The sequence below is a fragment of the Rhinopithecus bieti genome, unplaced genomic scaffold (assembly GCF_001698545.2).
Source record: "Rhinopithecus bieti isolate Rb0 unplaced genomic scaffold, ASM169854v2 scaffold_45617, whole genome shotgun sequence".
Taxonomy (NCBI): Eukaryota; Metazoa; Chordata; class Mammalia; order Primates; family Cercopithecidae; genus Rhinopithecus; species Rhinopithecus bieti.
Genome location: NW_016819136.1, coordinates 2,152,025 through 2,174,713, shown reverse-complemented (window position 1 = coordinate 2,174,713; position 22,689 = coordinate 2,152,025). Strand labels below are relative to the sequence as shown.

The 22,689-nt window shown below is 45.7% G+C and overlaps 2 protein-coding genes across 3 annotated transcripts in view; one reads left to right on the top strand and one right to left on the bottom strand.

Annotated features, from left to right (window-relative positions):
- RAD52 (RAD52 DNA repair protein) overlaps nucleotides 1-12,507 on the bottom strand; it is a 97,757-nt gene extending 85,250 nt beyond the window's left edge. Inside the window, exons 1-2 of one of the 2 annotated variants that reach the window (XM_017858541.1) lie at nucleotides 12,363-12,507; nucleotides 11,137-11,354 (exon numbers count right to left, since the gene is read on the bottom strand). The gene's annotated coding sequence lies outside the window, so the exon portion shown is untranslated. Of the gene's footprint in view, nucleotides 1-11,136; nucleotides 11,376-12,362 lie in introns of both variants that reach the window. The other variant, XM_017858540.1, reaches the window with a different exon arrangement.
- A 46-nt stretch (nucleotides 12,508-12,553) lies between these two features.
- LOC108519480 (ELKS/Rab6-interacting/CAST family member 1) overlaps nucleotides 12,554-22,689 on the top strand; it is a 234,793-nt gene continuing 224,657 nt past the window's right edge. The window contains exon 1 of the mRNA XM_017858532.1: nucleotides 12,554-12,818. The gene's annotated coding sequence lies outside the window, so the exon portion shown is untranslated. The remainder of the gene's footprint in view (nucleotides 12,819-22,689) is intronic.

Here is a 22,689-nt window from a genome sequence, read left to right as displayed (position 1 = left end):
GGTCAGGAGATCGAGACTATCCTGGCTAACACGGTGAAACCCCATCTCTACTAAAAATACAAAAAATTGGCCAGGCGTGGTGGCGGGTGCCTGTAGTCCCAGCTACTTGAGAGGCTGAGGCAGGAGAATGACGTGAATCTGGGAGGCGGAGCTTGCAGTGAACCCAGATCGCACCACTGCACTCCAGCCTGGGGGACAGAGCGAGACTCTGTCTCAAAAAAAAAAAAAAAATGAGTCTTTTTTGTAATTTATTCATGACTTTTTAATTGTCTAGCTATTATGAATAATGCTGCTACAACATTCACGTATAAGTTTGTGTGTGGATATGTGTTTTCCATTTTGTTGGCTATACACCTAGCCATGGAATTGCTGGATCATATGGTAACTCTACATTTAACTTTTCAAGGGACTAGCAGATTGTTTTACAAAGTGGCTACATAATTTTACATTCTCCTCAGCAATCAATGTATGAGTTCCAATTCTTTGTTTTTGAGATGGAGTCTCGCTCTGTCACCCAGGCTGCACGATCTCAGCTCACTGCAACCTCTGCCTCCTGCCTCTCCTGATAGGAGAATCAGAACCTCTGATTCTCCTATCTCAGCCTCCCGAGTAGCTGGGACTACAGGCATGTGCCACCACGCCCGGCTAGTTTTTAGTAGAGATGGGGTTTCACCATGTTGGCCAGGCTGGTCTCGAACTCCTGACCTCAAGTGATCAACCCACCTCGGCCTCCCAAAGTGCTGGCATTACAGTGGTAAGGCACTCAGCCAAATTCCAATTCTTCACACCCTTACCAATACTTGTTATTATCAATGTTTTTGATTTTAGTCATCATAGTGGGTATGATGTGATACCTCATTTTTTTTTTTTTTTTTGAGACAAGGTCTCAATTTGCCACCCAGGCTGGAGTGCAGTGGCACAATTTCAGCACACTGCAGCCTTGACCTACCTGGCTCAAAGGATCCTTCCACCTCAGCCTCCGAAATAGCTGGGACTACAGGCATGTGCCACCACACCTAATTTTTGTATTTTCTCATAGAGATGGGGCTTTGCTACAATGCCCAGGCTGGTCATTGTGGTTTTGATTTGCATTTCCTTATTGAGTCATGATGTTGAGCATCTTTTCAATGTGCTTATTGGCTATTTGTATATCTTTGGAAAAATCTCTCTTCAGACCCTTTACCCATTTTTAAATGGGGCTGCCTTTTTGCTGTTCAGTTTTAAGAGTTATTTATATAGTATACTGCTGGGCACGGTGGCTCACGCCTGTAATCCCAGCACTTTGGGCGGCTGAGTCGGGTGGATCACGAGGTCAGGAGTTTGAGACCAGCCTGGCCAACATGATGAAACTCTGTCTCAGGGCCAGGCGTGGTGGCTCATGCCTATAATCCCAGCACTTTGGGAGGCCGAGGCAGGTGGATCATGAGGTCAGAAGATTGAGACCATCCTGGCTAACACGGTGAAACCCTGTCTCTACTAAAAATACAAAAAATTAGCCAGGTGTGGTGGCGGGCGCCTGTAGTAGTCCCAGCTACTCGGGAGGCTGAGGCAGGAGAATGGCATGAACTCGGGAGGCGGAGGTTGCAGTGAGCCGAGATCGCGCCACTGCACTCCAGCCTGGGCGACAGAGCGAGACTCCGTCTCAAAAAAAAAAAGAAAAGAAACCCCGTCTCTATTAAAAATACAAAAATTTGCTGGGCTTGGTGGCGGGCACCTGTAATCCCATCTACACGGGAGGCTGAGGCAAGGAAAACTGCTTGAACCCATGAGGTGGAGGTTGCAGTGAGCCGAGATTGCGCCATTGCACTCCAGCCTGGGCAACAGGTTTACTGCAACCTCCGCCTCCTGGGTTCAAGCAATTCTCCTGCTTCAGCCTCTTGAGTAGCTGGCAGTACAGGCATGTGCCACCATGCCACTGCGCCCAGGTGCCTTTTCATTTTCTTGACAGTGTCTATATTCGTCGGCTAGGGCTGCCATACCAAAATCCCACAGACTGGGTATGACCTCACTGGGGATTAGGACTTCCACATGAGTTTTGGGGGAACACAATTCAATCCATAATATTCTATCCACTGGACACCCAAAATTCATGTCCTTCTTACATACAAAATGCATTTACCCTGACCCCGACAGTCGCATAAGTCTTAACTCATTTCAGCATCAACTCTAAGTCCAAAGGCTCATTTAAATATGATGTAAATCATAGCTAGGTACGGTAGCTCACACCTGTAATCTGAGCATTCTGGGAGGCTGCGGTGGGCAGACAGCTTGAGGTCAGCAGTTCAAGGCCAGCCTGGGCAACATGGTGAAACCCCATCTCTACCAAAAAAAAAAAAAAAAATCAGCCAGGTGTGGGGGTAAGTGGCTGTAGTCCCAGCTACTCGGGAGGCTGAGGTGGGAGGATCACTCGAGCCAGGGAGGCGGAGTTTCCAGTGAGTCAAGATTGTGCCACTGCACTTCAGCCTGGGCGACAGAGTGCGACCGTCTCAAAACAACAACTACCACAACCACCACCACCACAATAATAAAAACCCAAAATAAACATTATCTAAATCAGGTGTGGGTGAGACTTGAGATATGAGTCATTCTGTGGCAAAGTTCCTTTCTGGCTGTGAATATATGAAATCAGGCCAGTTATGTACTTCCTAAGTATAATAGTGGGACAAGCATAGAACAGACATTCCCATTCCAAAGGCAAAAATTGGAAAGAAGACAGGGACATGGGTCCCAAGCAAGTTCAAAACCTGTAAGACTTTAGCTGGGCATGGTGGTACGCGCCTGTAATCTCAGCTACTCAGGAGGCTGAGGCAAGACAAATGCTTGAACCCTGGAGGCGGAGGTTGCAGTGAGCTGAAATTGAGCCACTGCACTTTAGCCTGGGCAACAGAGTGAGTGAGACTCTGTCTCAATAAATAAAATAAAATAAACCTATAAAGACAAATTCTGCTGAACTTTAAGGCTCAAGAATTGTCTTTGGCTTGGCACTCTGCCCTCCTGGCCCAGTGGATTAGCAAGCTTGCCTTCTAGGGCCAGTGGGGAGGCAGCATCACCACGTTGGCCCTATCGGTCCTGGGTAGCAGCCATGCTTCTGAGGCACTGGATGGCAGCAGCTGGACTCTCTCGAACTGAGGAGACATCTTAGCTCCCCAGACCTGTATCTTCTGGGCCTGCAGTTCGAATGGCAGCCCTGTTGCTAAATAAATCTCCTTTGGGATCAGTCTTCCCTTTTCTTCAAGGGTAACGTGTGTTCACAGCCAGATAACTCTGTTGCCTCACCCCTTAGGATCCCAGAAGTACGACAGCCTTCTTTCCTTCTGTCCTATCTGTGTCCCCTTTAGTCCCAGACGACAGTGTTTACGCTGGTATAATCTCATCTCTCTTCCTGGTTTGTGCTGAGAAAGCTGAATAAATTTGTAAATTGCACCTATAATCTCTCTGAAATGCTGAGAATTTTTCAAATCTTCAAGTTGTTTTTGCTTACTAATTCCCTCAGTTTATCTTTCTTCCCACATTGTACTAAAGCAACTACAAGAAGCTAGGCCATACCTTCAACAGTTTGGTTAGAAATCTCCTCAGCTAAATAACCAAAGTTATCACTCTGAACCTGCACTTTCCACAAAACACTAGAACACCATTTGGCCAAATTCTTTGTGGAAGAAAGGATGGCCTTTCCTGCACTTTCCAATAATGTGTTCCTAATTTCCATCTGAGACCTCACCAGAATCACCTTTATTTCTTTCTCCTACCAACAATTTCTTCAAGACAATCTAGACTTTTCATTTTTTATTTTTTGTGGGGGGAGACAGGGTCTCGTTCTGTCACACAGGCTGGAGTGCAGTGGTGGGATCAGGGCTCATTCAGCCTGGACCTCCCAGGCTCGAGTGATCCTCCCACCTCAGCTCCAGCCCCTACAAACCACCTGCCCTGAGGAGCTAGCACTACAGGCGTGCACCGCCATGCCTGCTAATTTTTGTTCTGTTTTGAGACAGAGTCTCACTCCGTCATGCAGGCCGGAATGCAGTGGTGTGATCCTGGCTCACTGCAACCTCCACTTCCTGGGTTCAAGCGATTCTCCTGCCTCAGCCTCCTGAGTAGTTGGGGTTACAGGTATGTGCCACCAGGCCCGGATAATTTTTGTATTTTTAGTGGAGACAAGGTTTCACATGTTGGCCAGGCTGGTCTCGAACTCTTGATTTCAAGTAATCTACCCGCCTCAGCCTCCCACAGTGCTGAGATTACAGGTGTGAGCAGCTGCACACAGCTCAATCTAGGCTTTTTCTAGCACGCACCTCAAAACTCTCACTCTCTACCCATGATCCGGTTCCTGAGTTACTTCCACATTTAGAAAGTATTTACTAGAGCAGCACTCCACTTCTTGGTATAAAAATCTACATTATTCTGCTAAGGACACCGTAACAAAATAATACAGCTTGGGTGGTTTAAACAACAGAAATTTATTTGCCATAGTTGTGGAACCTGGAAGTCCAAGATCAAGGTGTCAGCAAGTTGTTTTTTCCTGAAGCCCTTCTCCCAGGCTTGCAGATGGCCATATCTTTTCTTTTCTTTTCTTTTTTTTTTGAGACGGGAGTTTCCCTTGTCGCCCAGGCTGGAGAGCAATGGCACAATCTCGGCTCACTGGAACCTCTGCCTCCCAGATTCAAGTGATGATTCTCCTGTCTTGGCCTCTTGAGTAGCTGGGAATACAGGTGCCCGCCACAATGCCAAGCTAATTTTTGTATTTTTAGTAGAGACAGGGTTTCTCCACGTTGGCCAGGCTGGTCTTGAACTCCTGACCTCAGGTGATCCACCTGCCTTGGCCTCCCAAAGTGCTGGGATTACAGGCATGAGCCACCACAATCAGCCGGCCAAATCTTCTGGGATCCTCACATGACCTTTTATCTGATGTGTGTCCCTGGTATCTCTTCCTCTTCTTACAAGGACACCAGTCCTACTGGATTAGATACCATTCTTATGACTTATTTAACTTTCATTACCTCTTTAGGGGCTCATCTCCAACTATAGTCACACTGCAAGTTAGGGCTTCAACATATGAATTTTGGAGGAACATAATTCAGTCTTTAACAGGGTAATGGATGCAGACAAGTTTTAAAATATTTATTTATTGTGGTAAAATGTAAATAACACTATTTTAACTATTTTTTAGTGTATAGTTCTGTGGCATTAAGTACATTCATAATCATCTGCAGCCATCACCCTTATCTTCTCCAGAAATGGTTCTTCTTCCCAAACCGAAACTCTGTACCCATTAAACACTCCCTCTTCCTCCTCCCCCATCCTCTGGCAGCCACCATTACGATTTCTGTCTCTTATGTTTTTTTTTTTTTTTTTTTTTTGAGACTGAGTTTCGCCCTTTTGCCCAGGCTGGAGCCAAGTTGGGCAATCTCGGCTCACTGCAACCTCTGCCTCCCAGGTTCAAGCAATTTTCCTGCCTCAGCCTCCCGAGTAGCTGGGTTTACAGGTACCTGCCACCAGGCCCAGCTAATTTTTTTGTATTGTTAGTAGAGATGGGGTTTCGCCATATTGGCCAGGCTGGTCTTGAACTCCTGACCTCAGGTGATCCACCCGCCTCAGGCTCCCAAAGTGCTAGAATTACATGCATGAGCCACCGTACCTGGTCCTGTCTCTATAAATTTGACTACTTTAGGTACCTCATATTAATATAATCATATCTATATTTTCATGATTGGCATATATTACTTGGTGTAACGTCTGACATGTAGCATGTCAGAATTTCCTTCTTTTTTAAGGCTGAATAACACACACACACACACACACACACACACACAAATATATATATATATTTTGAGATGGAGTCTTGCTCTGTCGCCCAGGCTGGAGTGCAGTGGCGCGATCTCAGCTCATTGCAAGCTCTGCCTCCCGGGTTCACGCCATTCTTCTGTCTCAGCCTCCCGAGTAGCTGGCACTACAGGTGCCCACCACCACGCCCAGCTTATTTTATTTTATTTTACTTTATTTTGAGACAGAGTCTCGCTCTGTCACCCAGGCTGGAGTGCAGTGGCCCAATCTCAGCTCACTGCATGCTCCGCCTCCCGGGTTCACACCATTCTCCGCGTCAGCCTCCAGAGTAGCTGGGACTACAGGCGCCAGCCGCCACAGCCGGCTAATTTTTTGTATTTTTCAGCAGAGACGGGGTTTCACTGTGTTAGCCAGGATGGTCTCGATCTCTTGAATTCGTGATCCACCCACCTTGGCCTCCCAAAGTGCTGGGAGTACAGGTGTGAGCCACCACGCCTGGCCACACCCGGCTAATTTGTTGTATTTTTAGTAGAGATGGGGTTTCACTGTTAGCCAGGATGATCTCGATCTCCTGACCTCGTGATCTGCCCGCCTTGGCCTCCCAAAGTGCTGGGATTACAGGCGTGAGCCACCACGCCCGGCCAATACAAAAGTTCTATATTTTGTTGAAGTCCAATTAGTTTTATTTTTTTGGAGACAGGATCTTGGTCTGTCACCCAGGCATAAAGTACACTGGCACAATCATGGTTCACTACAGCCTTGATCTGCTGGGCTCGAGGAATCCTTCTGTATCAACCTCACAAGCAGCTAGGACTACAGGTGCGTGCCAACATGTCCAGCTAATCTTTTAAATTTTTTGCAGACATGGGGTGTCTCTTTATGTTGCTCAGGCTGGTCTTGAATCCTGGGCTCAAGTGATACTCCTGCCTTGGCCCCACCAAAGTGCTGAGATTACAGGCATGAAGCCACTGCACCTGGTCTCAATTTTTTTGTTACTTGTCCTTTGGTCTCACAGCTAAGAAACTATTGCCTAATCCAAAGTCATGAAGATTTATACCTATATTTTCTTCAATGAATATTTTAGCTTTAGCTTTACATTTAGGTTTTTGATTCATTTTGAACTAATTTTCATATATGTGACGTATGGGTTGAACTTCATTCTTTTGCATGTGATATACAACTGTTCAAGCACCACTTTTTAAAAAAATTTATTTATTTATTTATTTGGAGATGGAGTCTTGCTGTGTCGCCCAGGCTAGGGTGCAATGGCACAATTTTGGCTCACTGCAACCTCCAGCTCCCGGGTTCAAGCGCTTCTCCTGCCTCAGCCTCCTGAGTAGTTAGGATTACAGGTACCCACCACCATGCCCAACTAATTTTTGTAATTTTTGTAGTTCACTATCTTGGGCAGGCTGGTCTTGAACTCCTAACCTGGTGATCCACCCACCTCAGCCTCCCAAAGTGCTGGATTATAGGCCTGAGCTAACACACCCAGCCTTTGTTGTTGTTGTTTTGAGATGGAGTTTCGCTCTTGTTGCCCAGGACGGAGTGCAATGGCGCAATCTTGGCTCACTGCAACCTCCGCCTCCCAGGTTCAAGTGATTCTCCTGTCTCAGCCTCCAGAGTAGCTGAGATTACAGGCATGTGCCACCACATCTGGCTAATTTTGTATTTTTAGTAGAGATGGGGTTTCTCCATGTTGATCAGGCTGGTCTTGAATTCCCGATCTCAGGTGATCCACCTGCCTCGGCCTCCCAAAGTGCTGGGATTACAGGTGTGAGTCACCAGACCTGGCCTTGTTTTTAAAATAGAGGCAGGCTCTCCTTACGTTGCCCAGGTTGGCTTTGAACTCCTGGGCTCAAGCAATCCTTCTGCTTCCCAAAGTGCTGGAATTACAGGAGTGAGCCACCACATCCAGCCTGCTTTCACTTTTGAGACAGGGTCTCACTCTGTTGCCCAGGCTGGAGAGCGGTACCATTATAGTGCATTGCAGCCTTGAACTCCTGGGCTCAAGGGATCCTCCTGCCTTAGCCTCCTAAGAAGCTAAGGCCTGCAGGTGTGTGCCACCATTCCCGGCTAATTTTTTAATTTTTTTTGTAGAGACAGGGTCTTGCTGTGTTGCCTGGGGTGGTCTCTGACTCCTGTCCTCAAGTGATCTTCCGGTCTTGGCCTCCAAAAGTGTTGGGATTACAGATGTGAGCTACTGTGCCTGGCCTAAACTGTTCTAATGATAGCAAGACTATCTATGCTTCAGTAATAGGTTGGGTGTAAAAGTTGAAACCCTTAAAAGCAGCAGCTTCTCTGCTTTTTTTTTTTTAATCATAGTAACTAACTGTTCTGTTTAATTTTCTCTTTTCCAGGAGTTTTCTCTCTCAGAACTCCTCTCCTTCTGTTCCAATCTAACTTAGCTCCTGGGACTTCCCTTTACTGTTTTCCTGAATTGTATCTAGTGATTACTGGATGTTGTCAGATACCCTGATTTCTCCCTCATTTTGCTTGAGCACACGTTTAAGTAACTCTTTTTTAAAATTTATTTTTATTTTTTGAGACGGAGTTTTGCTCATTGCCCAGGCTGGAGTGCAGTGGCACAATCTCGGCTCACTGAAACCTCCACCTCACAGGTTCAAGCGATTCTCCTGCCTCGGCCTCCTGAGTAGCTGGGATTACAGGCACCTGCTACCATGCCAGGCTAATTTTTGTAGTTTTAGTAGAGACGAGGTTTCACCATGTTGGCCAGGCTGGTCTTAAACTCCTGACATCATGATCCACCCGCCTCAGTCTCCCAAAGTGCTGGGATTACAGGCATGAGCCACCATGCCTGGCCCGCCAGTTTGATCTTTGTTCTTTTATGAGCTCCTTTTTTTCCTCTTTGGAAACTTAGAATCTTCTTTATATTTAGAGTTTAAACATTTCTCACGGTTGAATTTTTTTTTTTTCTTCTAGTTCTGTACTAGTGGATTCCTTCAGTTCTAGGAAATTTTCTTGCATTATTTTTTCAATAATTTTCTGTCCTTCATTTATTTTGTTTTCTCTTCCTCACATAATATTAGCCCTGTTGAATTGATTATCTTATTTTCTCTCACAATTTCCACCTTTTTATATATTTATTTATTTATTTATTTATTTACTGAGACAGGGTCTGGCTCTGTTGCCCAGGCTGGAGTACAGTGATGTTATTTCAGCTCACTGCAACCTTGCAACCTCTGCCTCCTGGGCTTAGGCCATCCTCCCACCTCATTCACCTGAGTAGCTGGGATTATAGGCATACGCCACCACACTTGGCTTATTTTTTTATTCTTATTTTTTGTAGAGATAGGGTTTTGCCATGTTGCCCAGGCTGGTCTTAAAACTCCTGGGCTGATCTGCCTGCCTTGGCCTCCTAAAGTGTTGGGATTACATACGCGAGCCACAGCACCCAGCCCTATTTTCTTTTTTTGAAATAAGGTCTCTTGCTCCGTCACCCAGACTGGGGTGCAGGCTCCTAACTGTTGGGATTACAGGCCCACTGCACCCGGCCCTATTTTCTTTTTCTTTTCTTTTTTGAAGTCAGGTCTCTTGCTCTGTCACCCAGGCTGGGGTGCAGCACCACCATCGTGGCTCACGGCTCCCTTGACCTCCCAGGATCAGGCAATACTCCCACCCCGGCCTCCTGAGTAGCCAGTACCACAGGTGCACATCACCAGACCCGGTTAAGTTTTAAAACAGTTTTTACAGAGACAGGGTCTCACTATGTTGCCCAGGCTCCTTCTATTTTCTTTAAAAGTTCACTGACTTTATCTTTCAATGTTTTAATTAAATTTATAATTTGGCAATTTATTTTAAATTTCAAGATCTACTTTTAAACCTTGGATTGTTACTTCATCTGAGTATGCTAGTATACTAATTAAGTTTTCCTTTCTACATTCTCTGAGGTTTCTGTTTATCTCCCCCACACTCCATGTTGGAGACTTCTCTTAAAAATCTCATAACGCTTAGTTGTCTGTTCATACATAAGATGAGGCAGTTGGAATGCTGATGGGGAGTCTTGTGAACTTGGGAGGTGTCTTAGTCCATTTTATGTTGCTATAAAGGCATGCCTGCGGCTGGGTAATTTATAAAGAAAACGGGTTTATTTAGCTCACAATTCTGCAGGCTGTACAAGAAGCAAGGCACCAGCATCTGCTCAGTTCTGGTAAGGGTTTTCGTGCTGCATCAAAACATGGCGGAGAAGGTCAAGGAAAAGTGTCTGTGCACACGCAAAGAGAAATCAAACCCGAGGTGAGTCCTGGCTTTACAACCAACCACTCTCGAAGGAACAAATCCATTCTCCTGATAACCAATGTAGTTTCGCAAGTGTGAGAATTCACTACTGCAAGAATGACACCAAGTCCTTCATGAAGAATCTGCCCCCATGACTCACACACCTCCCATCAGGACCCACTTCCCAATACTATCACTCGGGTAATCAAACTTCAACATCGATGTGGTCGAGACAAAAATACCTCATCCAAACCACAGCAGAAAGTTCCTGCCAACTTGCCCAACTTCACTTTACAGTGGGTGGGTAGGAAATCAGCTATTGTGCTAGGATAAAGAATGCTTTACTCTTAGGCCATTCAATACTCAGCCCAAATCTCCCCAGATTATCAGAATACTTAATTTTAGCCTGGGATAAATGCCTAGATATTATATCTGAGACAGAGGGAGAGTTCTGCTCTTCCTCATATAGACCTTTATTTAGTCTCCCTGTTCTCAACCCTGCTTCTCACTCTTGCTCTGTCTTGTAGGTATCTCCAAATCTCGGTCTCCCTCAAGCAGTTCTGGGCTGACAGGCCCCCCTTCCTTTCTGCAGCACCCTCTACACCCATTCCACATTATGGTTTTCTTCATTTTATTTTGTCAGACCACACTTACTTTTCACATGTCGAATTGAAAAACAATTATCTTCCGATGGCCCCCTTCTCCTTTTCTATTTTGTATCATTTTATTTATCATCATTTTATGGGGTCTCAGGAAGAAGAGGTAGTAAACACATGTGCTCGGTTAGCTAGCTTTAACAAAAAATCCTAAATGTAGGTTTTAAAAAAGATATCTGGAGCAGGGTAGGAAATAATAATTGTTGCCAGTGTGGTGGCAAAAAATAAAAAATAAAAATCTGAATCTGTGTTAGGACGGTATTTCTGTGTATAACATAGCACTTAGCAACTTAACTCTCCAGATCCACAAATTTTAAGGACACGATGTATCTCAGACACCTACTTCAAACCTCACTTTACAGTTAAGACCACAAGTAGAATGATTTGCCTGAGGCCACACAAGTAGACAGTGGGAGAATGAGAATAGAAAGATCTATTGACTCCCAGTTCAATTTTTTCTTACCTCACCACACTGCTAGGGAGTTAACAAGATGGGCAGATCACGAGTCAGATGAGAAAAGTCAAAGGATGACTTTTCCTGGGTAAATAGCCGGATGTCCAAGAAATGAAATGCTGGTCTGGCAGCACATCGTCTAACAGTTGGTAGTCATATGTGGGAAGTACTGAAGGGAGAGATGACAGCAGGCCCAGGAACTGCAGTGATCCAAGTGCATGTCGATCCTGGGAGGGAACAATTACAGTCTGGGCAGGATGAAAAACAGTAGAAACTGGTGAGTGAACGAATGTGAACGCAGAGGAGCGACTGGAATTTGTTAGTGGGTTATGAGGCAGTGGTTAATTACGGTGGTTAATTACGGTGGCGGAGGTAAGTAGGAGTAAAATGATCGCTTTTAACTCCTTTTAAGGACACCGAGAATTATTTTAATAAACACTGGAAGGCTGGGAATAAATATAATTCACACCATTCTCACTTTCTTGGTTTAGAATAGCTTATCTACATCCTGAAATTAATGGCTGTAGCTACCCTCTGCATGGCTCCAAAAAAAAAAAAAAAAAAACCCAAACCGGCTGCGAGTGTGCACGAGAAAATCGTGTTGCACCAGGCCCCAGGCGCCCGCCGACTCGCCTAGCTGTCGGAGGCCAAATAAACAGCTCCCGAAGCCGCGTTTGGCACAGCGCAGGGTCGGAACGTGGACACTAATTTCCGCCCACGCTCCCCGCGTCCTGGCCGGATCACCACAGAACACGACGTCCATTGCTGGGGTCCTCGGCGATGCCCGTGTGCGCAGCCCCGCGAGTCTCAGGTCAGATGACCACTAATTTCGCGGCCACGTTCCGCCAAGCTAAGGGGCAAAAAACCAGCTTTCGTGGAACGAAGCGTGCCCCCAGCCGCCAGGGTCGGTCCCAGCGCTGCTCCCGCGGCGCTCGGCGGCCCCGGGCGTGGGTAACGGGCCACGAGAAGAAGGGGGTGGGGCGCCACTTAGGTTCGGGAAGACGCCAAGCGGCTCCTCGGGCTTCCAGCGTCCACTTCCTACGGCAAGCAGGAAGAGACAAGCGCCGCCCTGCGCTCGCGGAGCCGACCCCGGCTCTCCCCTCCCGGGGCCGCAGGGGTCATGTGTGTGAGTGTGTGTGAGTGTGTGTACGCAGGGACGCTCCGCGCCCATCGCTCTGTTTCGGTGCTGATCCACCGCCGTGGCGCCGAATTTCCCCCGCTTCCCAGTTCCTCACCCGCGTGCCTCGGAAGGCGCCCGGAGGCCCCCCAGCCGCCGCGTCACGCTCCCGGGAGGCTGAGGGAAAGGGAGGCAGCCGGGCCGGGAGCCCGGGGAGGAGCGCGGCGCCCCGCGGCGGGGCTGGGGGCGGGGCTAGGTGTCTCGCGCAGGAGGGCGGGGCGCTGTGATTCTGTTCGGGGCGCCCGGGCCGTGCTGTGGGCTGTGCGGGCGGCGGCTGGTAGTGGCGGCGGCCCGGTAGTTGGCGGCGGCGGCGCCCGGGCGGCAGCGGCGGCAGCAGCGGCAGCCCTGAGAAGGGTGAGACGGCCGCGACGGCGGGGGCAGTGCGGAAGTCGCGCGGGACCCAGAGCTTCCCCCCTGTCGCTAGCCCTGAGGCTTTCGCCTTTCCTACCCAGCTTCTTGCTCACGGCCCGGGCTGGGCTGGGCGACGCGCCCCCGGGGAGGGGCGGAGCTGTAGGTGAGGCTTCGCGACCCCCTCCCCCTCCTGGCCACCCCGGGGGATGGGGAGGGGCGGGCCCCACCCAGCCCACGGCGCCCACCCGCGGGCTCCACCCAGCCGGGCTCCGGGATTGGGCGGGAGCCGAGGCGGTCGATGTGGGGATCCTGGGGCGGGAGGTCGGGAACTGGGGTCTGGGTCTCTGGGCACTTGGGGAGCGGAGGGTGGGAGGCTTAGGACCAGTGAAGCTGCGGACGAGGTAGTGGGGAGACGGAGAAATTGGGGAGCCATGAGGTTGGGGTGCGGTCAGGGTGTATCTTTGGGTTAGGTGAGTGATGTAAAATGCTGAAGATGATTCTTTTCTTTTTGATGAAATGGTGAGATAAAAGATGAAGTGTTATATTTCAAAAGGACGATCAGCTGTGCATGTTACCTTTGAGGCAGTCAGAGAACCGATTTTATTGCACTAGATCTGTCACGTTTCTACTTAAGAGTTCGATTCTTTTTCTTCTGGCGGGGTGGGTGGGGGTTCGGAGAGGGAAGGTGCTTTGGCTCAGGTAAACTGTGAGTGTGGATGGATCTGAAAGTTTTACACCCAAGGAGAGGGAGATCTTCGGTTTAGACAACTCCGTTCTGGCAGCCACCATTTGGGTCGCATTACTCTTAGCTCCTTCAAGGTGGTGTCTTCCAGGTTTTTTTTCCCCCTATGCCTAAAAGATCTCTTTATACCACCCTTTTACAGGCTTTATCCTGGCCCCTTGAGAGAAGGCCCCAGACTCAAGTGGTTGCTTTGGAAGGCACGTTTCTGAAAAATAGTTGCAGGTGGTTGTGGTTGACTGCTTTGGGTGGATAAAGTGAACAATTGGAACAGTTCTGTTGGAGCTAATTATGTGAAAAATGCTGAAATGTTTTAAAATACAACCGTCTTTTACACCGTGTTGCTCAGTAGAGCTTGACTTTTAGACATTTTGTGTTCAGTGCTAAATTGTTGAAATTTTATTTCTCATTCGCAGTTACACTTCTTGCGGTCTTTATTAAAACACTTTAAAATGAAATGAAACTTTTTTTTTGGTAGGCCCCTGAATTTCAGAGAAATGTTCTTGGAGTCAAGTGTTTTAAAAACATTTTGGGGGCATGTGTCTCACTTTGTATGGAAATATTACTAAAAATAAGCAGTGTTCAATGTTCTTCACATCACTGTTTCACAACTTAGCACTGTAAATCAGAATCTTGTTTTCTGGATTCCTGCCCCCTGTTAGATTACAATATTCACTGACTCTACTTATCAGTTAGTGTCATTGAAGCTATTTCTTGTTCAGAAAACAGGTCCCATGATGGACATGTATTATGTAATGGATAGAAGTAGACATGGCTCTCAATAATTCATTAATGGAGGAAGAGAAGCTGTCAGAAAGTGGTATTTAAGCGGTGACTTTCCCAAGGCTTACCCGGTTTATTTGGAAAAATAGCCAGAGAAGTGCTTTCCTTAACCCAAAAGAGAAATATACAGATACGAATTTCAGTAGTTGCAGATCATTGCTTTTTCTTTTTTTTTTCTTTTTTTGGGACGGAGTCTCGCTCTGTCGCCCAGGCTGGAGTGCAGTGGCGCGATCTCGGCTCACTGCAAGCTCCGCCTCCCGGGTTTACGCCATTCTCCTGCCTCAGCCTCCCGAGTAGCTGCAACTACAGGCGCCCGCCACCTCGCCCGGCTAGTTTTTTGTATTTTTTAGTAGAGACGGGGTTTCACCAGGTCAGCGAGGATGGTCTCGATCTCCTGACCTCGTGATCCGCGCGTCTCGGCCTCCCAAAGTGCTGGAATTACAGGCTTGAGCCACTGCGCCCGGCGATCATTGCTTTTTCTAAGTGCCTACTTAATGAGCAGATTCTTGTCTTCCAGCAAATAGTTCTACTTTGTAGAGAGGTATGGGAAGCAGGACATAATAGGTATTAAGTGAGAAAGTGTGTGGTCCAATTTATGATTATAAATAAATAATTAACTGTATTCAGTTCATTTGGTAAAGTGAATAGTTTTGACTTTGGATTAGTTAGAAGGAAAACTTAAAATTGACATATCTAGTTTTGGCTTTTAAATTATACAGAAACTTAATTAATTGGGACAAATGTGAACTAAGATACTGGGTAAAACTTGTGTGTACTCCTAAAATGACATTTGCATGGCTGGTAGTAAGCTGTGATTCTTGTCCTTGTAGGAATGAAATCACATAATTTGGGGAAAGTCTAAGGTAAAAGTAAGCTATTTCGTTTAGCATTTCTTGTGCCTACATTTTATTTTTCAAAAAATGTTGCTTGCTAGTCATTACTTGTGATATCCTTGTTGAGTCTACTGAGGTGTTTTTTTTTTCCTTCATTACCTATGTCATAGATAAGTATGCCAGTCTGTTAATTCAGCATTAATACTGCAAACTTAAAAGTGAAGGTTCTCAGCTGGGCTCGGTGGCTCACGCTTGTAATCCCAGCACTTTGGGAGGCTGAGGCAGGCGGATCACAAGGTCAGGAGTTCGAGACTAACCTGGCCAACATGGTGAAACCTCATCTCTACTTAAAATACAAAAATTAGCCAGGCATGGTGGCGCACACCTGTAACGCCAGCTACTCGGGAGGCCGAGGCAGAAGAATCGCTTGAACCTTCGAGGTGGAGGTTGCAGTGAGCCGAGATTGCGCCACTGCTCTCCAGCCTGGCTCACAGAGCAAGACTCTGTCTCAAAAAAGGAAAAAAAAAGTGAAGGTTTTCATAGCAACAGCTGCTTGGTTTTACACTGTGTTTACTTTTAGAAGTAGTATGAGAGTTGTTAAATGTGTATTTTACACATATTCCATCAGAAACATTAATGGAGAAAGATCAAGGAAGGAAGTATTTTGGTTAATTAAGAATCAGTACTGATTATCAGTTTTCAGAGACATGTAATAAAATAAACTTAGCATACAGAATATGTGGAATATCATTTTTCTTTATGTCTTTTTGTGTGTGTGTGTGTGGAATATAATTGCAATCTGTTGGTCACCAAGTCTTTCAGTGTATTAGAGTGTGGGTTCTGGGGTCAGAGTGCCCGAGTTCAAATCCTGGCTTTGCCATGGTATGATGAGGGCAAACTGCTTAATGTTGTTTATTTCTCATCCTTAACTTGTGCCTTAATTTCTTCATCTGCGAAATAGAAATAATAACAGTAGCACCTAATCTCTTAAACTGGTCAAATGAATGTGAATTAATTCATGTATTTAGAATAGTTTGGGCACATAATTAGCTGGTTCACTAACATCATTTGAAGTTTTACTGTGAATACTATTTTTACTTAAGTATATATTAAATACATATCATGTACCACATATTCTAGATGCTGGTATCATAGTAGTGAACAGGTCTCCCAGCACTTTGGGAGGCCGAGGTGGGAGGATGGCCGAGCAATGTAGTGACACCATGTGTGTACAAAAATAAAAAAATTAGGCCAGGCGCAGTGGCTCATGCCTGTAATCCCAGCACTTTGGGAGGCCGAGGCGGGCGGATCGTGAGGTCAGGCGTTCAAGACCAGCCTGGTCAACTTGGTGAAACCCCCGTCTTTACTAAAAATACAAAAAATTAGTTGGGGGTGGTGGCACATGCCTATAATCCTGGCTACTTGCAAGGCTGAGGCAGGAGAATCTCTTGAACCCAGGAGGCGGAGGTCACAGTGAGTGGAGATGGTGCCATTGCACTCCAGCCTAGGCGACAAAGGAAGACTCTGTCTTAAAAAAAAAAAAAAAAAAAAAGCATGGCAGTATGTGCCTGTAGTCTTAGCTACTCAGGAGACTGAAGCAGGAGGATCACTTGAGTTTGAGGTTGCAGTGAGCTGTCATTCTGTCATTGCACTCCAGCCTGGGTGACAGAGGGAGGGAGGCTATCTCAAATAAATAATAAATAAATAAAAGTAAGGGCAGTAGTCAGGAGCTTATGTTGTACTGTTCCAGGTGAGGGTATCTCTGACCAAGGTGAAGTGCTGAGAAGGGGTTGGATTTTGGATATATTTTGAGGGTAGACCTGTAGAATTTGTTGGTGATTGTTTGTGGGATGTGGGCCAAACAGAAGAATAAAGAATAAGGGTTTTGGCCTGAGTAACTAGAAGAATAAAGTTGCCAGTAACTTAAATGGAGATGGTAATTGGTGGAGCATGTTTGTGGAGAAACCAGAAGTTCAGGGTGATGTCTAGGAAGAGTGAGAAATGTGACTGTTTTCAGCTTATTTGTAGTACTTACAATTATGAGATAGGTGAGATCATCAGGGGAGTGAATTTTGGTAGAGAAGAGATCCAAGCATCTGAGCCTTGGGGGCTGATTCATTCCCTTACTCATTCAGAAGTTACCTACTGAGTATGGTTCTTCTATGTACCTTTTTAGGCGTTGGGGATATAAACTTGACAGAAATCTTCACCTTCATGAAACTTACCTTCTAGATACATGGGGGGAAATGAAGAGGAACCAGTAGAGTGAGGAGAAATCATTGAGTTCAGAGGAAAACCAGGGGAGTGTGATGTTCTAGAAGTAAAGGAAAGGAAGCTTTCAAGAAGGAGGGAACGATCGACTGTGTCATTGTTTAAAGTTGTGTCAGAATGTTGAATAAGAGAGAATTCTGCTTGATTATAATGTCTAATAACAGAGAAATGACTAAATACGTTTTAGTGTGAGATAGATGAAACAAATGTAAGAGTCTTTTAGTTTTTTACTTCTCTGGGTTTTTTTTTTTTTTTTTCCAGAGGGAGTCTAGCTCTGTTGGCCAGGCTGGAGGGCAGTGGTGCAATCTCTGCTCACTGCAAGCTCCGCCTCCTGGGTTCACGCCATTCTCCTGCCTCAGCCTCCAGAGTAGCTGGAACTACAGGTGCCCGCCACCATGCTTGGCTATTTTTTTTTGGTTGTATTTTTAGTAGAGACAGGGTTTCACTGTGTTAGCCAGGATGCTCGATCTCCTGACCTCGTGATCCACCCGCCTTGGCCTCCCAAAGTGCTGGGATTACAGGCATGAGCCACCGCGCCTGGCCTCATTTTCCAAGTTTTTTTTTTTTTTTTTTTTTTTTACTTTATGTTCTAGGGTACATGTGTACAAAATGCAGGTTTATTACATATGTATCCATGTGCCATGTTGGTGTGCTGCACCCATTAACTTGTCATTTATGTTAGGTATATCTCCTAATGCTATCCCTCCCCTCTCCCCGCTTCCCGCTCCAGGTTGATTTTTAAGAAATATTTCAGCCAGGCACAGTGTCACATGCCTGTAGTTCCAGCTGCTCTGGAGGCTGAGGCAGGAGGATTGCTTGAGTCCAGGAGATCAAGGCTATAGTGTGCTATGATTGCATATGTGTGTAGCCACTGCATTCCAGCCTGGGCAACATAGTGAGACTCCATCTCTAATTAAAAAAAAATTCATTCTTTTCAGAACAAAATAGGCAACCTGGGAGTACTAAGGAAAGGTACATGACTTTTTATTGTTGTTAATTTTATGTACACTTAGTTTAAGAAATAGGTAATATATGTGCTAAATTAGAAAGTGTAAGAGAATATACAGTTAAAAGTCTCTCCTATCCCATCTAGTTCTTTCTGTAGGCAATCACCGTTTGCAGTTTCTTATTTTTTCTTTTTAACTAGTGAAATTTTGTGTAATATGACATTCATTACCTAGTTTAAAATTGCGTAAATATAAGAAATATTTTACCTTCCACTTTGACATTGAACACTGGCAATATTTTATGCTTTTTGAGAAGGGTCTTTGTCTGTTATTCGGTCTGGAATGCAGTGTTGTGGCTATAGCTTACTGCAACCTTGAATTCCTGGGCTCAAACAATTTTCCCATCTCAGCCTCCAGAGTAGCTGGGACTGTAGCCATGTGCCACCATGCCTGGCTAATTAAAAAAAAATTTGTAGAGAGACAAGGCGTCATTATGTTGCCCAGGCACTGTTTTAGAATAGATTATTTAAAAGATAGTTTTAGAAGCCTGTCAAGGGAAATAGTGACTGCTAGGATCAAACATGGATTCACTAAGTCACATCAGACAGTAGTTGCCTGGAATTGACTTGGTTACTTGACTGATAAATAAAAGAAATGCAGTAGTTGGAATTTATCTAGACGTCAGCTAGGGTTTTTCATGCCATCTTTGTGGAAAGTGTGAACATATGTGTCCTAGATTTCTTGAGGACAGGAACTATCTATTAGATACTTATTAAATACTTGGTGAATGAATGGATGCTAGCATAATAATGTGAATTCACAACCTGTTGAATGGCTATCCCCAGGAAATACAGAAGTGCTTGTTGAGGATCATGGGTTTGAGGAACTTGGCGTTAGACAACTCATCCATATATTTATTGAAATGACACAGGATGGTAGCAAAACTGGTGGCATAGAGGATAATGGCAGCTGTGAACTAGTTGCCAGCATGTCCTCACTGAGTACGGGGGATGTCCAGGTGGTCATTAGGTGATAGTGAAGAGGTAGAGGTCAAAGACTCTGCTGCTGAATAGCATGAGAATTAGACTAAGCCTTTTACATGAGGATTCAGGAACAGTGGTCTGCACCTGGCACTGGCAGAAAGGAAGGTACCGTCCTCATTTCCCAGTATTAGGTGTGGAGTGTAAGAGACTGAGCAGCTTTCTCTTAAAAGGACTATATGAGAAGAGGTGTCCTGATTGGAAAGCCAGGTTTCAGTTAAGGCAGAGAGGTAGCAAGAACATTTCCCAAGGAAGTTGAGGGTTGAGGACTTTTAGAGGAGTTTATTTTTTTGAGGCAGAGTTTCGCTCTTTTTGCCCAGGCTGGAGTGCAATGGCGTGATCTCGGCTCACCGCAACCTCTACCTCCCGGATTCAAGCGATTCTTCTGCCTCAGCCTCCCGAGTAACTGGGATTACAGGCATGTGCCACCATGCCTGGCTAATTTTGTATTTTTAGTAGAAACGGGGTTTCTCCATGTTGGTTAGGCTGGTCTTGAGCTCCTGACCTCAGGTGATCCACCCGCCTCGGCCTCCCAAAGTGCTGGGATTACAGGCGTGAGCCACTGCGCCCAGCCAGAGTTTCTTGATTAAAGAATGGAGTTCCATGACAGTGTATTTTTCCACCCTATTGGCTTCATGTTATCATCATTTAAACTTTAAAATGTCTTCATCTTGATAAAAGACTCCAGATTCATACTTTATTGCTCTAAGTTGCTCTCTGCTTTACAAGCTGTTTGAGTTGTCTGCATTTGCTATATATCTCCGTTTCTTCACCTGTGACTTCCTTCTCAACCTATTTCTGTCTTGTTTCTATCACCACCATTTCAGTGAAACTGAAAATAGCTAGTGAAAATATGTATGACAATAGCCAATGTCTATATTATTGTTCATCCTGTTCTTGTTTAACCTCTTAGCAGCTATGCTAGTTGTCTATTGGCTATGTAACAAATTACCCCCTAACTTAAGAAATGTTTATTGTGTCACAGTTTTTATAGGTCAGGAATGTGGGTGTGGTTGGTACCTATGATTCAGGATCTCTTACAAGGCTGCAGTCATCTCAAAGCTCTACTTGGGGAGGCTGTTTCCAGGCTCACTCCCGAGGCAATTGGCAGGCCTCAGGTCCTTGTTGGCTGCTTGCTGGAGAGATCAGTCTCTTGCCATTTGGGTTTCTGCATACGATTACTTAAAATATGATTACTTAAAATATGATATCTCGCTACTTCTGTATCAAAAGCTCTGTCAGGGAAGAGGACAGATATTAGCCAGAATCTTTTTGTAACCTTATCTTGGAAGTGATGTGCTATCACTTGATGTATTCTGTTATCAGCCAGTCACTAGGTCCGGCACACTCAAGGCGGGATTTCACAATGGCAAGATCATTCATAGCCATTTCAGGACTGCCTACCATAGCAACATATGACAGAGGGGACACCTCTCCTTCCTTTGTAAAGCTCCCTCTTCTCTTGAGGTCTTCAGAGCCCTTTTCTGTTTTTCTTGCTGGTTCTCTGGGCTCTTTCTCTGTCACTTTTTTTTTTTTTTTTTTGAGGCAGAGTCTTGCTCTGTCGCCCAGACTGGGGTGCAGTGGCACAATCTTGGCTCACTGCAACCTCCGCCTCCTGGTTTCAAGTGATTCTCTTGCCTTAGCCTCTCGAGTAGCTGGGATTACAGGTGTGCATCACCACACCCAGCTAATTTTTGTATTTTTCATGAAGATGGGGTTTCACTGTGTTGGCCAGGCTGGTCTGGAACTCCTGGCTTCAGGCGATCTGTCCGCCTCAGCCTCCCAAAGTGTTGGGATTACAGGCATGAGCCACTGTGCCTGGCCTCTCAGTCACCTTTTGAGTCATTCTATGCTCATTTATTAAATGTTTGAATTTCTTTGGGCTTTCTCATCACTTTGTTTCATTTTTCATCTGTATGCTGAGTATTCATTTTTATGTCTTCGGTTTTTACCTCTCTCCTGAGTCTGAGGACCACTATATCTAATTGCCACTGAATGTTTCTATTTGGATGCCCCTTAAACTGAGCACATCCAGAACAGAATGTATGATTCCTGCACTTCCTCTGGGGTTTCTTAATTTGTTAAATTACACCACTGGGTGCTTAAGTGGAAATGTATATGGTGTTCTTGATTTCTCCCTCTCCTCCACCTTCCATTTTACTATTCCTTTTTATTTTTTTAAAGCCATGGCTGTGTGTTTTTATGAGGTAGTACATCGTCTTCTAGGTTGCGAGCATTGAACCTGGTGCTAGGTGATTTTTTTTTTTTTTTTTTTTTTGAGATGAAGTTTCGCCCTTGTTGCCCAGGCTGGAGTGCAATGGTGTGATCTCGGCTCACCACAACCTCTGCCTCCCAGGTTCAAGCGATTCTCCTGCCTCAGCCTCCCGAGTAGATGGGATTATAGGCATATGCTACCACGCCCACCTAATTTTGTATTTTTAGTAGAGACAGGATTTCTCCATGTTGGTCAGGCTGGTCTCAAACTCCCGACCTCAGGTGATCTGCCTGTCTTGGCCTCCCAGAGTGAGTGCTAGGATTCCAGGTGTGAGCCACTGCGTCCGGTCCACTAGGTAATTTTTAAGGTTCCTTCTAATCTTGAGATACTGCGTGTGTAGCTGTTGAAGATTTTTGAGTAGGAGACGCATGATCAGGGCTGTACTTCAGAAAGGTGGCAACTCTTGAACAGTCATTTTTAGTTGTTCACCAAAGAACGAACCTAAACACCTGTATTCCTTTTAACTTTCTTTATTATGGTGTGCTAAGTGATGAATAGATAATTTTTATACGACAGCCCTTTTGTATATATTATTTTTATTTTTTCTCATTGTTATGCATTTATGTTTGGAAGCCCTTTTGCATGGAAGTAGGGTAGTCAGGCCAGGTGCAGTGGCTCACGCCTGTAATCCCAGCACTTTGGCAGACTGGGGTGGGTGGAGGCCAGGAGTTCAAGACCAGCCTGACCAACATGGCGAAACCCATCTCTACTAAAAAATAAGAAAAACTAGCTGGGTGTGGTGGTGCATGCCTGTAATCCCAGCTACTCTGGAGGCTGAGGCACAAGAATTGCTTGAACCCTGGAGGCGAAGGTTGCGGTGAACCGGGATTGTACCACTGCACTCCAGTCTGGGTGACAGAGCGAGACCCTGTCTCAAAAAAAAAAAAAAAAAAAAACCCCACGGGACGAAAATTTGTGTGACCTTAAATTAAGTATCTCTGCCATCCTGGCCAACATGGTGAAACCCTGTCTCTACTGAAAATACAAAAATTAGCTGGGCGTGGTGGTGCACGCCTGTAGTCCCAGCTATTTGGGAGGCTGAGGCAGGAGAATCGCTTGAACCTGGGACGCGGAGGTTACAGTGAGCCGAGATCACGCCGTTGCACTCAGCCTGGTGACAGAGCAAGATTCCATCTCAAAAAAAAA